Raw genomic sequence first — 13316 nt, 5'->3', positions numbered from 1 at the left:
GGCTTAAGGGACACCTCCCCCGTTTTGTGGAGGAATTCCTGAAAGATCGAAAATTTCAGGTTCGAGTGGGCAACTTCTGACACTCATGACCAGGAAATGGGTGTACCCCAGGGCAGCATTCTGTCAGTCACCCTGTTCAACATTAAAATAAATAGCATCATAAATGCGCTGTCCCCTGGCATAGAGTGCTCTTTGTATGTTGATGACTTTGTCATTCTCACTTATGGGAAAAACATGAACACCTTAGAAAGAAAATTACAGTTATGTTTAAACAAAATTCAGGGTTGGGCAAACTATAATGGTTTCAAATTCTCAGACTCCAAAACAGTTAGTATGCATTTTTGTAATCTAAGGGGACTCCACCCAGACCCTGAACTATTTATACACAAAAAAAAAAGATCCCTGTCGTGAAAACTACAAAATTTTTAGGCCTCACCTTAGATTCCAAATTTAATTTTCTCCCCCACATTAAGGAACTTAAGAAGAAATGCCAAAAGTCATTAAACATACTAAGAGTATTCAGCCATACGGACTGGGGAGCTGACAGAGATACCTTGCTGCTGCTCTATCGGAGTCTAATTCGATCCAAGCTAGACTACGGATCCATAATATATGGAGCAGCAAGGAAGTCGTACCTAAAAATACTGGAACCAATACAAAATGCTGCCCTGCGTCTCTGTCTCGGCGCGTTTCGTACATCGCCTATCCCAAGTCTCAATGTGGAGGCTGGAGAACTCCCCATGGATATAAGAATGAAAAAGCTTGCAATGCAGTATATAGTCAAGCTAAAATCCAACCCCACGAACCCTGCTTTTGACTCCATATTTAACCCCACAGAGGTAGAATTATACAATCGAAGGCCTAACGTCATACAGCCAAAATTTAACCCCACCCATTGACCAAATCTCTAAAATAGAAACCCATCAGAACCCTCCTTGGCTAATGAATAAACCCAAATTAAATTTATCCCTCCTCAATTTCAAAAAAGAAAATACAGACAAAAGCATACTACAAGCCCACTTTAGGGAACTGCAGGAGAGCTACGGAGATTGTGGCACCATCTACACAGACGGATCCAAAATGGAGGGAAAGGTCGCGTGTGCCTGCTCCTTTCGGAACAAAACAATCTCCCGTAGACTCCCCGATGGCTGCTCCATCTTTACGGCCGAATTGCACGCAATATTGCTTGCACTTATGGCCGTAAAAGCATCAGAAAGGAGGAAATTTATAATCTGCTCCGACTCCAAATCTGCATTGCAAGCTTTGGGGCGGATGAAGACTGACATCCCATTGGTACATAAGAGCCTGAAGCTGTTGGACCAAATAACAGCCGACCGTAGGGATGTCACCTTCATCTGGGTCCCCTCCCATGTTGGCATTGAGGGAAACGAAGCCGCAGACAGAGAAGCAAAGAGAGCCCTAAATCATGCGGTGTCAGGAACCCAAATTCCCTACTCGGACCTGAGACAAAGTATTGCCTCTGCCACCTATCGAGAGTGGCAGAACCGATGGGAGGCTGAGACTCACAGTAAACTCAGGCAGATTGTGGCGGATGTCAGGTGGCGGCCCACATCTAAGGGTCTGACAAGTCGTGGTAGCACGACCATGTCCAGACTTAGGATTGGCCACACCTACATCACGCACTCTTTTGTACTGAAGAGAGAGGAGCCCCCACTTTGTGAGTACTGTGAGAGAGAGAGAGAGAGAGAGAAAGCGATACAGTGCTTTTTTATTACGGTACAAAGTTATAAAGACAGTTTGTGTGGCAACACAAACTCAAAATCGGTCCCCGAAATGGTCCACCCAGGCAGGTAAAAAGGCAGGTCTCAATATTTTCAGAAAGAACATTAGAATGAAATTCTATCAAAGATAAATGACAGAGAAGAATGGAGAAAGAAGTTTGACAGATCTTGTGTGGTGCCCCATCGGTCCAGCAGACCAAAGGATAGGTGAAAGTGAATATGAAGTTAGATGTGAACTTGGCCTAACTGATGTCTTTTAATGAATAACAAATTGATCTAATTGTTTTGTAGATCAATCTCTTATTTAAAGCCTGAAGTACAAAAAATTCCTTTAGTTAAGTGTTCTATATTAATATACCAGCGCTGCAGTTTACGCGATAATATGAAAAACTACTTATTAATTGTTGTTTTAAATTTTGTCCAACTTATATACATACTAAATAGATTTTTTGTGTGTAAATGTAGTTATGACAGAACTTATTTAACTTAACAATACATAAATGTAAAAAAAAATAATTTTTTGACAAAAAATTTAAAACCGTTTGCATAAATGTGTTAAAAATAAGGTTAATTGTTATCTCCAATACTAAAGAGCGTCCCGTGTTTGTTACTATTAATAGTGAATAGTTGTAAAAGTTGGTGTATTCTTATGAAAAAACTGCTTGCATAAGTGATTTAGAAATTTAGAAAAGAAAAAAGTAGCCATTGCATCAGAACTTTGAATGGTCTAAAATAATATGATGTCGGATTTTCACTTTCTTTTCTAGTTTACGAGATCTAAACGGGACGGACGGACAGACATTCCACACAAAACTAAGAGAGTCTTTTCCACTTTCGGGGGCGATATATATATATATATATATATATATATATATATATATATATATATATATATATATCATGGGCGTAGCCAGGGGGGGGGGTTGGGGTTCAAACCCCCCCCCCGAAATGAAATCCCCCCCCCTTGGGGGGGATCGGAATTTAGTGAATGATTTTTTGCTTTGATTTTGTTTATTTTAGGTGAGATTTTAATACTAAACCATCAATTGCCCCAGCACAACCAATGGGGTTTTGAGTTTAAAACCCCTTACTAGGGGGGTTTGAGTTTAAAACCCCCTACCAGGGGTTTTGAGTTTAAAACCCCCTACTAGGGGTTTTGAGTTTTAAACCCCCTACTTGGGTTTTTGCAGTTAACCCCCCTCTTCTATAAAACAAAACAAAAATGCAAGCGAAAATCCCCTAATTCCAAGAGCACAGTTAAGGGAGATTTTGATTTTAAAACCCCCTCCAAAATTTACGATAAACCCCCTCTTCAATATAAAAAAAAGTTAATTACGCACTCAAAATGTTATGAGCGTAGCTAAATGGGTTTTGACTTAGTTTTTAGTTTAAACCCCACTTCAGCGGGGTTTGAAGGTAAAAAATACCTCTTTAATAATAAAAACAAAGCAAATTATACACTCAAAATGTTTTGTGTGTAGTCAAAGGGGTTTTGAGATTAAACTCCCCTCCAGTGGAGTTTGAAGCTAAAAAGCACCTCTTCAATATAAATAAAAGCAAATTACTCACACTAAAATCTATGAACGCAGCCAAAGGGGTTTTGAGTTTAAACCCCCCGCCAGGGGTGTTTGAGGCTAAAAAATACATCTTCAGTGTAAGAAAAAAAAGTAAATTACGCACTCAAAATGCTATGAGCGATAAAACTTCTATTTTCGATATAAAATCTAAAGCAAACTACAGTCACTTAATTCCAAGAGCATATTCAAGAGTGGTTACACATTTTTACCAGTGGCGGGGCTCCATTAATAAACTGCAGTGAATAGTCATCTGCCGAAATTGAAAAACACTAAATGTGGCTCAACAAAGATGGCTAAGACAAATATTAGGAGTCAGTTATAGAGATCGGGTTTAAATCAAGGAAATCCTATGTCGAACTGGGAGTCGACCCTTTAGTAAGATTGTGAGAGAGCGACGCATGAGGTTTGCGAGACATGTTCTCCGACAAAATGAATTACGCATAAGAAGAGTTGCAATGATATCCTAGTACAACTTGACGCCACTCATTCATTGAGGTCCTCATGGCAGGTGCGAAGAGGCTTCAGACATTACCAGTGACAGATTTTTATGGAAACAGCTTGACGTCAAATGCTCCGAACGGCGCGGTAGGGTCAGTAAGAATAGCACATTTGGTTTTTGAAATAAAACTTTTTAATAGCAGAAAAATACACTGTAGATACCTCAGAATATGCATTTTGTTGGCTTTCAATACCAGAAATAGTGCTTGGCGGCGGGGCTTCGCCCCGCGCTAGCGCTCCCCAGACCCAATCGCTAGTAATGGCAGGGAATCACCAATATTATGGAAACAGCTTGACGGCAAATGCGCCAAACGGCGCGGGAGGGTCTAATTTAGTAAGAATAGCACATTAGGTATTTGAAATAAAACTTTTTAATAGCAGGAAAATGCACTGTAGATACCTCAGAATATGCATTTTGTTGGCTTTCAATTTCAGAAATAGTGCTTGGCGGCGGGGCTTCGCCCCGCGCTGGGGGAGCTCCTAGCGCTCCCCCAGACCCCCTTGCTAGTATTCGGGGGGAATCTACAATTTTTCCACTAACTCATGGAAGAACCTATTCTAGGGCACAATAAACGTCTTCCGAAAGAATGAAGAGTCAGAATGCAATAAAGATTATGTACACACACACACACACACACATAAATACATATAAAAAAAAATTCGCGGGAGGGGGGTCGCGGCTCCCCCCCCCAACCCCCCCCCCCGAAAAAAAATCCTGGCTACGCCCATGATATATATATTAATATATATATATGTGTGTGTGTGTGTTTGTATTTGATTTTTACTAAACTTTATTCAGGTAGATGCTGTTTTATTATTACGAACCAAGTACAGGAACTTAGAAAAATCCAGATTTCTATGTACTAATTTATAAGACATAATGTGCAAGAAAGCCCTTGTACGGTAACAATGAGGGAAAAAAATCTAACTCTTCACTTGCGTAACTCTGACACCATATAAAATATATATATGTCTATATTTATAGAATACAATAGATCTACATCTAGCCTTTATTGAATGCATTTGTGTTTCTAGTTTGTAATTACATGCATAATTCAAATATTGCTACAAATTTATGACAGACAACAAGTAGAAACGTGACACAGATTTAATTAAAGATTAAATACACAGACAAATTCGACAATTCGCTTTCGCATGAAAGCGAAATTTAGTGACTGATTTTTAGCGGCACCCGTAAGGTGAAAAAGCCGCTATTAGGTTTGTGCAAAACCTTCATCAGTCCCTCTGTCCCTCTTTCACACTCAGATCTCGAAAACTAGAAGAGAAATGAAAAATATTATTTTACCATACGATGCGACTTGAAATGTTGCAACGGCTACTTATGGTTTTCTAAAAGCAAACCATTTAGTTTCTAAAATTAGATACGCAAGCGATGATTTCATAAAAATACACCAATTCTAAAACAATTACATAAATGTAAGGGAGGCAATGTTACAATATGTTAACAAGGTTACAAAGACAGTTATTAATATTTTACCATACGATGCGACTTGAAATGTTGCAACGGCTACTTATGGTTTTCTAAAAGCAAACCATTTAGTTTCTAAAATTAGATATGCAAGCGATGATTTCATAAAAATACACCAATTCTAAAACAATTACATAAATGTAAGGGAGGCAATGTTACAATATGTTAACAAGGTTACAAAGACAGTTATTATTATTTTACCATACGATGCGACTTGAAATGTTGCAACGGCTACTTATGGTTTTCTAAAAGCAAACCATTTAGTTTCTAAAATTAGATATGCAAGCGATGATTTCATAAAAATACACCAATTCTAAAACAATTACATAAATGTAAGGGAGGCAATGTTACAATATGTTAACAAGGTTACAAAGACAGTTGGTGTGGAAACACAAACTCAAAATAGGCCCCCGAAGTGGTCCACCCAGGCAGGCTTCAATATTTTCAGAAAGAACATCCGAATGAAATTATATCAAAGACAAATGAGAGATAAGAATGGAGAAAGAAGGTTGACAGATCTTGTGTAGTGCCCCAACGGTACAGCAGATCAAAGGATAGGTGCAAGTGAATGCAAAGTTAGATGTGAACCTGGCCCAACTAGTTCCCCTTTCAGACCTTGTGGTCTATAGGGCAGATGTTTTTGTGGCCTACGGTTAACGAGGGTGTCATGTAGCCAGCACAACGACCAACCGCCTTTACTTTTCCCCAACTAATATCAGGTACCCATTGGAGCTGGGTGGACTCAGGAGCGCCTAAGGATTCCGAAGTTGAAAATCCCAGTCTTCACCAGGCTTCGAACCCAGGACCCCCGGTTCGGAAGCCAAGCGCTTTACCGCTCAGCCACCGCGACTCCCCTGGCCTAACTGATGTCTTATAATTGATCTAATTGTTTTGAAAAGGCTCAACCTCTTATTCGAATCCTCAAAAAAAAAAAAAAAAAAATTTCGCAATAATGAAAAATGTTCAGGAAAATGAAATTTACAAGATTACTGTTCGTTTTAATTTAGGTCTAACTTATAATGCATACTAATTAGCTTTTTCTCTTTAAAAAACTACTTGCATAACTGATTTTAAAAATTAGATTTTTCGCTTTCAGAAAAAAAAAGTAGCCGTTGCATCAGAACTTTGAATGGCCTAAAATATCATGATGTCGGATTTTCACTATCTTTTCTAGTTTACGAGATCTAAACGGGACGGACGGACAGACGGTCAGACGGACAGACATTTCGCACAAAACTAATAGCGTCTTTTCCCCTTTCGGGGGCCGCTAAAAAGTATTATGAACGGACCTAAAAATAACTCATAGACCTTATTTCACGCGATATTAAGAATAGAGTTGCACTCATGAAAAAATGCTTTAGAAAAACAAATTTGAATGTTAATTTGATTAAAATATGAAATGAATTGACTATAATTAGTATGTTCATGTGTTAAACCAAAAAACTATCTTTGCGAAGAGAAGTTATACCATCTTAGAGTTTAATTAGAGTTTTAGACCTAGGCATGGAAAGATGTGTAACATTACGGTATTGTCTAATGAAAGAATGTTCGTCATGAAATCTGTAGTAACAGATATAAGGAACTAATGTATGTAAAAAATGCTTTTGAAAAACAAATTTGAAGGTTAATTTTATTATATAATGAAATCAATGGACCTTCTTTTGTATTTTCATGTGTCAAAGTAAAAAACTATATGTGCAAAGTGTACTTCTAGATCTAAATCCTTTCGATATTTTCTCATGTCAACATTGTAAACAAAGCCTAGATCCTTAAATACTATAGCTTTAATAGAGTCAGACAACTTTATTTTTTTAGGGTCTTAAGTTTGTTTTAGAGCTACAATACATACACTACGGTCTAAGTTAGTATCCAAGGAACATTTCTGCCAAGTTTTATCAAGATTGGTCAAGCGGTTTTTATTTCTATTCGTCACATACATACATACATACATACATACATACATACATACATACATACATACATACATACATACATACATACATACATACTAGGGGTGCACCGGATAGTACTTTTTGATATCCGGCCGGAGCCGGTTATAACCGGATAGTAAAATTAGATATTTGGCCGGAGCCGGATACCTACATGACTCAAACAGCTCGTTTTACTGAAGTTTTTGCAAATCTTCTAAATAACATACCTATATTCATATTATTTTGTTATTTACTTTCTTACTTTAAAATCTATTACTGATTGAGCATTTTTTTTTACAGATATGCTTATCATAAACTAATCTTTGTAACATGAGATGGTGTGTGCGTATGTATGAGGCCGCTAATTGTAAAGTAGAATGTGGGATAACTCATGCAGAATATATAAACTTATATGTAACTAAGGTAAAGGTAAAGTTCAATCTTGGTTTTATAGCATTAATCTCTCTTAAGTACAGTCTAAGTTGTATAGTGGGTGGATGTTTGTGTTCATGTATATGACACCATCAACTTGTCATTAGGCTCGTGTTTTAAAGGCCACAAACCGCTTCTGGTTTGTACCTAATACAGATAGTGGCTACGTAAATATCTTAAGTAATTTCAGTAATAACGAGGAGTTACTTAACACTCTTAAATTATTATTAAGAATATTGTGATTCAATCAACACACGCATAACACGCATAACACAAGAGTAAGATTTAAAGTTAACACGTTAGAAAAAGTAATTCAACAGTAATATTTATTTATTTATTTACAAAAGAATACATAATGCTAATTTAATATAATAAACATATACACATCCTTTAAAAGTTAAAGCATTGAAGCACAGCAAAAAGAAAATGAATCTGTATGACAAGAACTAGGTTTCAAATGAATTCATTAGTTGTTTGTTATATTAAAGATGAGTTATATTTTAGAAAAATAGTTTTTCAGCATTGTCTGGTATAAGTTTCGTACGATAGTCATTGATAATTCGTCCAGCGACGCTGAACAGTCTCTCCGATGGCACACTGGTTGGAGGTGGTGCTAGTTAGATTTGAGCAACCTTTGCTAATCCAGGAAATCTACTGGCATTAACCTTCCACCATAAAACTGGATCATCTTTTCGATGAATCAGTGGCTCACTCAGGTATTTGGACAGCTCTTCATCAATCATATCTTGCTGGCTTTGTACTTTGACGACCGTTGGTACACTAGCTTCTTCTTGTGCCACCAATTCATCAAAACAGTCCCACAAACTGGATTCAGCTAACCTGGCCTTTTTTGTTGGCGGTTCAACTGCTTCAGAGAAGAGGTGTGCTTGTGTTACACTTTCTGTGACAGGATTTTGGTGACGTGTTGCACAAATTAGGACTCCTGCCTTTGCTTCAGTGCATGCATTCTCATTTAGTACAAGAGATTTAAAACGAGGTTCGTTGAATAAGTCTGGGTGTTTCGAGCGTAGATGACTAATCAGAGTGGTGGTTGAGAAGTCTTTAGGTTTGCCTGGTTTACCACGTGACATTACTATTTTACAAGCATTGCAAACTGCTTTAGAGTTTTCCATTGTTTTGACATTAAAGTAACGCCATATAAGTGATGACTTTTTATCAGCCATTATTATTAGTATTTAATTTACTAAATGCCCTTGCAAGCCACTTTTATACCCGTGGCTTGTGTAACAAAATACTTGTAGGGGTGTGTCCTGTAGTTCAGCGCTCTAATTGACATTTCTCTTCAAGTAAACAAACTTAGTGCCATCATCTAGTGACCTCTAGACAGTGTCAATATGTCTTAACAATTTGGTTTGTGGTCCAGACCCTTGATTGACAACCTATCTCATAATAAACAAACTCATACTAGATTAACCTAATAGAGATTTGGCTTGTAGTCCCGCCCCTAATAAAAATTCTACTCCAAGTAAACAAACTCAGTTCCCTCATAAGATGTGACCTCTAGACAGTGTCAACACGTTGACATCTGGCTTAATGTGGTCAGTTGCCTATCTGTGAACTCAATGTTATGGACTAAACAAACAAAAGGAGGTGGGGGTTGCTCATCTCTACATCTGGAGATATACCCACACATCTAGACAGATTATCAGTGTGACGTAGTTAAGGAATATTACGTGTTTACAAGTCCACTCAAAGGTCAAGACAAGCTTTTAAAATGTGCCAGACATCGCTGCTACGTATGTAATACGAATTTATAATGTAAAGTCTAGTCTACCCCCCCCCCCCAATAACAAACCTAGTTCCCTCATGTGACCTCTAGAGAGTGCTTACGTCCATCGTATCTGACTTGGGGTCACCTGTCAATCAATGAACTCAATGTGATGGGCTAAACAAATAAAAGGGGGAGGGAGTTGTTCATCTAGAAATCTACCTGGTTACCTTAGAGGTGTGGCTCTTGTAGTCCAGCCCCCCCACCCCCAATAAAGATTAACTACTAAGTAAACAAACTCAGTTCCCTCGAAAGGTGTGGCCACTAGAGTGTCAATACGCTGACATTAAACCTACGTCCATCGTATTTAACTTGTGGTTACCCGCCCATAAAAAACTCAATGTGATGGACTAAACAAATAAAAGGGGGTGGGAGTTGTTCATCTCTACCTCTGGAGATATACCCGCACAGCTAGACAGACGTCTGGTCAGCATGACGTAGTCAAGGAATGTAGCATTTTAACATGTTAACTAACTTACTCAAAGGTCAAGACAAATTGAAAAAAGTGCCAGCCATTGTTGCTCTGTATGTAAAGCGCATTTATGATGTAAAGTTTCATCTCTATTTATATTAAGTTATTAACATGCCTTGTCTTTATAATAAACGATGTTTGGTGCATATTCATAATGGCTCTATTTTTAAGCATATTATTTTGTTTTCATATAAACATTAATACATTCTATAACAGACAGAAATGGAACGAGGTCCACTTTATGCATATTAAATTATGTACTTTTTACTATCCGGTTTACTATCCGGTAGTGATATCCAACCGGAGCCGAATAGCACCGGATAGTAAAAAATGCAGGATATTCGGCAGAAGCCGGAGCCGGAGAGACTATCCGGTGCACCCCTAATACATACATACATACATACATACATACATACATACATACGCCTCACATTCTACTTTATAAAGTAGACTAGCCTGACATTACCCGCGGCCTGCGGGCCTTAGTTTGTGTTTACTAATCTAGTGGATTGGATTTAGATGTATCTTAAACTTTGCTAATGATCCTTTCAAGTTTTTCTCTTTCGCTACGAAATAAAAGTAGTTTTGCGAAAATTGGTTTACCCGAAGCCGTTACATTCATATCTATTAAAAACGAAATGAGCGATAGATGAATAGGATATAAAGTACAATTAAAACAGGTTTACCCGATTTGTTAAATGAAATGGATTATAAAGTAAGTCAGGACGTCTGTAATCGCAGATATATGGAATGAATTTATGTAAAAATGCTTTTGAAACACAAAATTGAAGGTTAATTTTATTACGTAATGAAATCAATAGACTATATTTTGTATTTTCATGTGTCAAAGTAAAAAATTATCTTCACAAAGTGTAGTTCTTAAAATTAGATCTAGATCTAGATCCTTTTTATCTTTTCTCATGTAAATATGGCCTAGATTGATGAAGTTATAATGCTTTCATAGAGATGGTCAACTTTTTTTTTGAGGGTCTTAAGTTTGGGCTACAATACATACACTATATATACTGAGAGAAAAAGAGAATTCTAGATAAATCTAATTCCGATAATTAAATTTTTGGAATGGTCTCATATGAAAATTAAATGTAACATAGCCTTGTGCAGAGATTTTTATACCATATTCTGGTATTAGGAAGTTATTTTCCTTAAAAATCGAAACATAATATTAACGATAATCAGATTTTAAAACGTTTAGCTAGAAAATTAAATGTAATGTACGACAGAAGTGCGATTTTACATAAATATAAAATTTAGAACAATTTTGGCGACTATTTGTAAGAAAATTTAAGTAATGTAGATTGATTTCTTTTTCAAAACCAAATCCGGAACATTCTTTACAATAAAAAAAAACTTGTGTTATGTTTCAGCAAGAAAATAAATTCAATGTAAAATAAGTCTACAAAGTGTTTTTCAATAATCTTTTCTAGTAAATTACTTTCTTATTTTAAAATCCTGAACCACATATTGTCGATATTTTTGAAAAAAAAAGTCATTTGACATAAATTTGTTTTAAATTGAAAATATGGAACTATTGGATATCGATAATTAAAATATAGTGACTTATTGACCAAGAATATAAGGGTAATGTAAGTCAATGATATTTCAAATAATCGTTTGACATATTTTTTCTTACAAAACAATGTCCGGAACAACTTCATAGTTCTTCATAGTTCATAGCACGGAAATTACGTGTAATCTAAGTTAGAAGATAAAACAAACATTCGTTGGCATTGATTTGTTTTTCACAAAAACATATGCAACAATCTATTATAGATACTTAAAACTATTGCAATGTTTTGGAAGGAACATTAAAGATTTAAATCAGATTTTCAATAGCGTTTAGTGTTGTTGTTGTTGTCTATATCAACGTGACCAACAAACAAAACGCACAAAAATAAGCGGCTTTTATCCAGATGGGGGCACTAAATAAAAAATAAATAAAATCTGATTATTTGAACTTTTTAAGGAATTAGTTTAGCACCATACAATGCCGCGGCGTAATGCTACTGTAAAAATAGTCTCTGCATAAAAAGCCCTTTTTTAGCGGCCCCCGAAAGGGGAAAAGACGCTATTAGTTTTGTGCGAAATGTCTGTCCGTCCGTCCCGTTTAGATCTCGTAAACTAGAAAAGATATTGAAAATCCGTCATCACAATATTTTAGACCATTCAAAGTTCTGATGCAACGGCTACTTTTTTTTTTCTGAAAGCGAAAAATCTAATTTTTAAAATCAGTTATGCAAGCAGTTTTTTAAAGAGAAAAAGCTAATTAGTATGCATTATAAGTTAGACCTAAATTAAAACGAATAGTAATCTTGTAAACTTCATTTTCTTAGATTTTTTGTATCGCCAAACTATAAATCTCTAATAATGGGCTTAAGATCATTATCACTTCCGGCGTTAACAACCTTGCGGAACACCGTGCTACAGCCTGGCCGAGCCTGCGGCGCTACTGATCCCAAACTGCGCGGAGAGAGGTGGAACTGCTGTGTGGGTGATATCGTTCCAACCATAATGCCCAGGCTTTCATCTCACTTATGCTCTGAGATGAACTATAGTCGTTTTACGACTGAAGGAGGCCAATATATATATATATATATATATATATATATATATATATATATATATATATATATATATATATGTTAGTTAGTATGACAGAACTTACATAACTTAGCAATAGAAATGTAATAAAACTTTATTTTGACAAAAAATCTAAAACCATTTGCATAAATATGTTAAAAATATGGTAAATTATTATCTCCCCTTCTAAAGAGCCTCCCGTGTTTGTTACTATTAATAGTGAATAGTTGTAAAAGTGGTCTATTTTTATGGGAAAAAAAATGCTTGCATAAGTGATTTAAAATTTTTGATTTTTCGCTTTCAGTAAAGAAAAAAGTAGCCGTTGCATCAGAACCTTGAATGGTCTAAAATATTATGGTGTCAGATTTTCACTATCTTTGCTAGTTTACGAGATCTAAACGGGACGGACGGACAGACGGACAGACATTCCACACAAAACTAATAGCGTCTTTTCCCCTTTCGGGGCCGCTAAAATTATTTTAACTTTAACTGGATCATTCGTAAAATTAAACTATATAACTAAAGACCCCAAACAACGAAGTAGTCTTTTGGCATCTATTATGACCCACCGGCAAATTCCTTTTGACATTTCTTCCCTTCCCAAATGTTTTTTTTTCCATAATTTTATACCTGATTTCTCCAAATTGCCTTTTTGATATTTTGTCAGAAAAAAAAAGTGTTTACTATTTTAACCATTTATATGCTTATGAATAAACAAAAATGGCATAGCTTAGTTATGATTGACGTGTTAGTTAAAGCTGTATTTTATTTTACTAAACAAAAAACTA

The 13316-nt window shown here is 36.2% G+C and overlaps 2 protein-coding genes across 3 annotated transcripts in view; both read right to left on the bottom strand.

Moving 5' to 3' along the window:
• The window catches only part of LOC129928594 (zinc finger BED domain-containing protein 4-like), a 243276-nt gene extending 233600 nt beyond the window's left edge, over positions 1 to 9676 (bottom strand). The window contains exon 1 of the mRNA XM_056043299.1: positions 9008 to 9676. The gene's annotated coding sequence lies outside the window, so the exon portion shown is untranslated. The remainder of the gene's footprint in view (positions 1 to 9007) is intronic.
• Positions 1 to 13316, bottom strand: part of LOC106071499 (putative ammonium transporter 1) — a 153830-nt gene that overhangs the window by 64350 nt on the left and 76164 nt on the right. The window lies entirely within an intron of this gene.

The sequence above is a fragment of the Biomphalaria glabrata genome, chromosome 10 (assembly GCF_947242115.1).
Source record: "Biomphalaria glabrata chromosome 10, xgBioGlab47.1, whole genome shotgun sequence".
Taxonomy (NCBI): Eukaryota; Metazoa; Mollusca; class Gastropoda; family Planorbidae; genus Biomphalaria; species Biomphalaria glabrata.
Note: the sequence above shows the minus strand (reverse complement) of the source record. Positions and strands in the feature narration are given on the sequence as shown.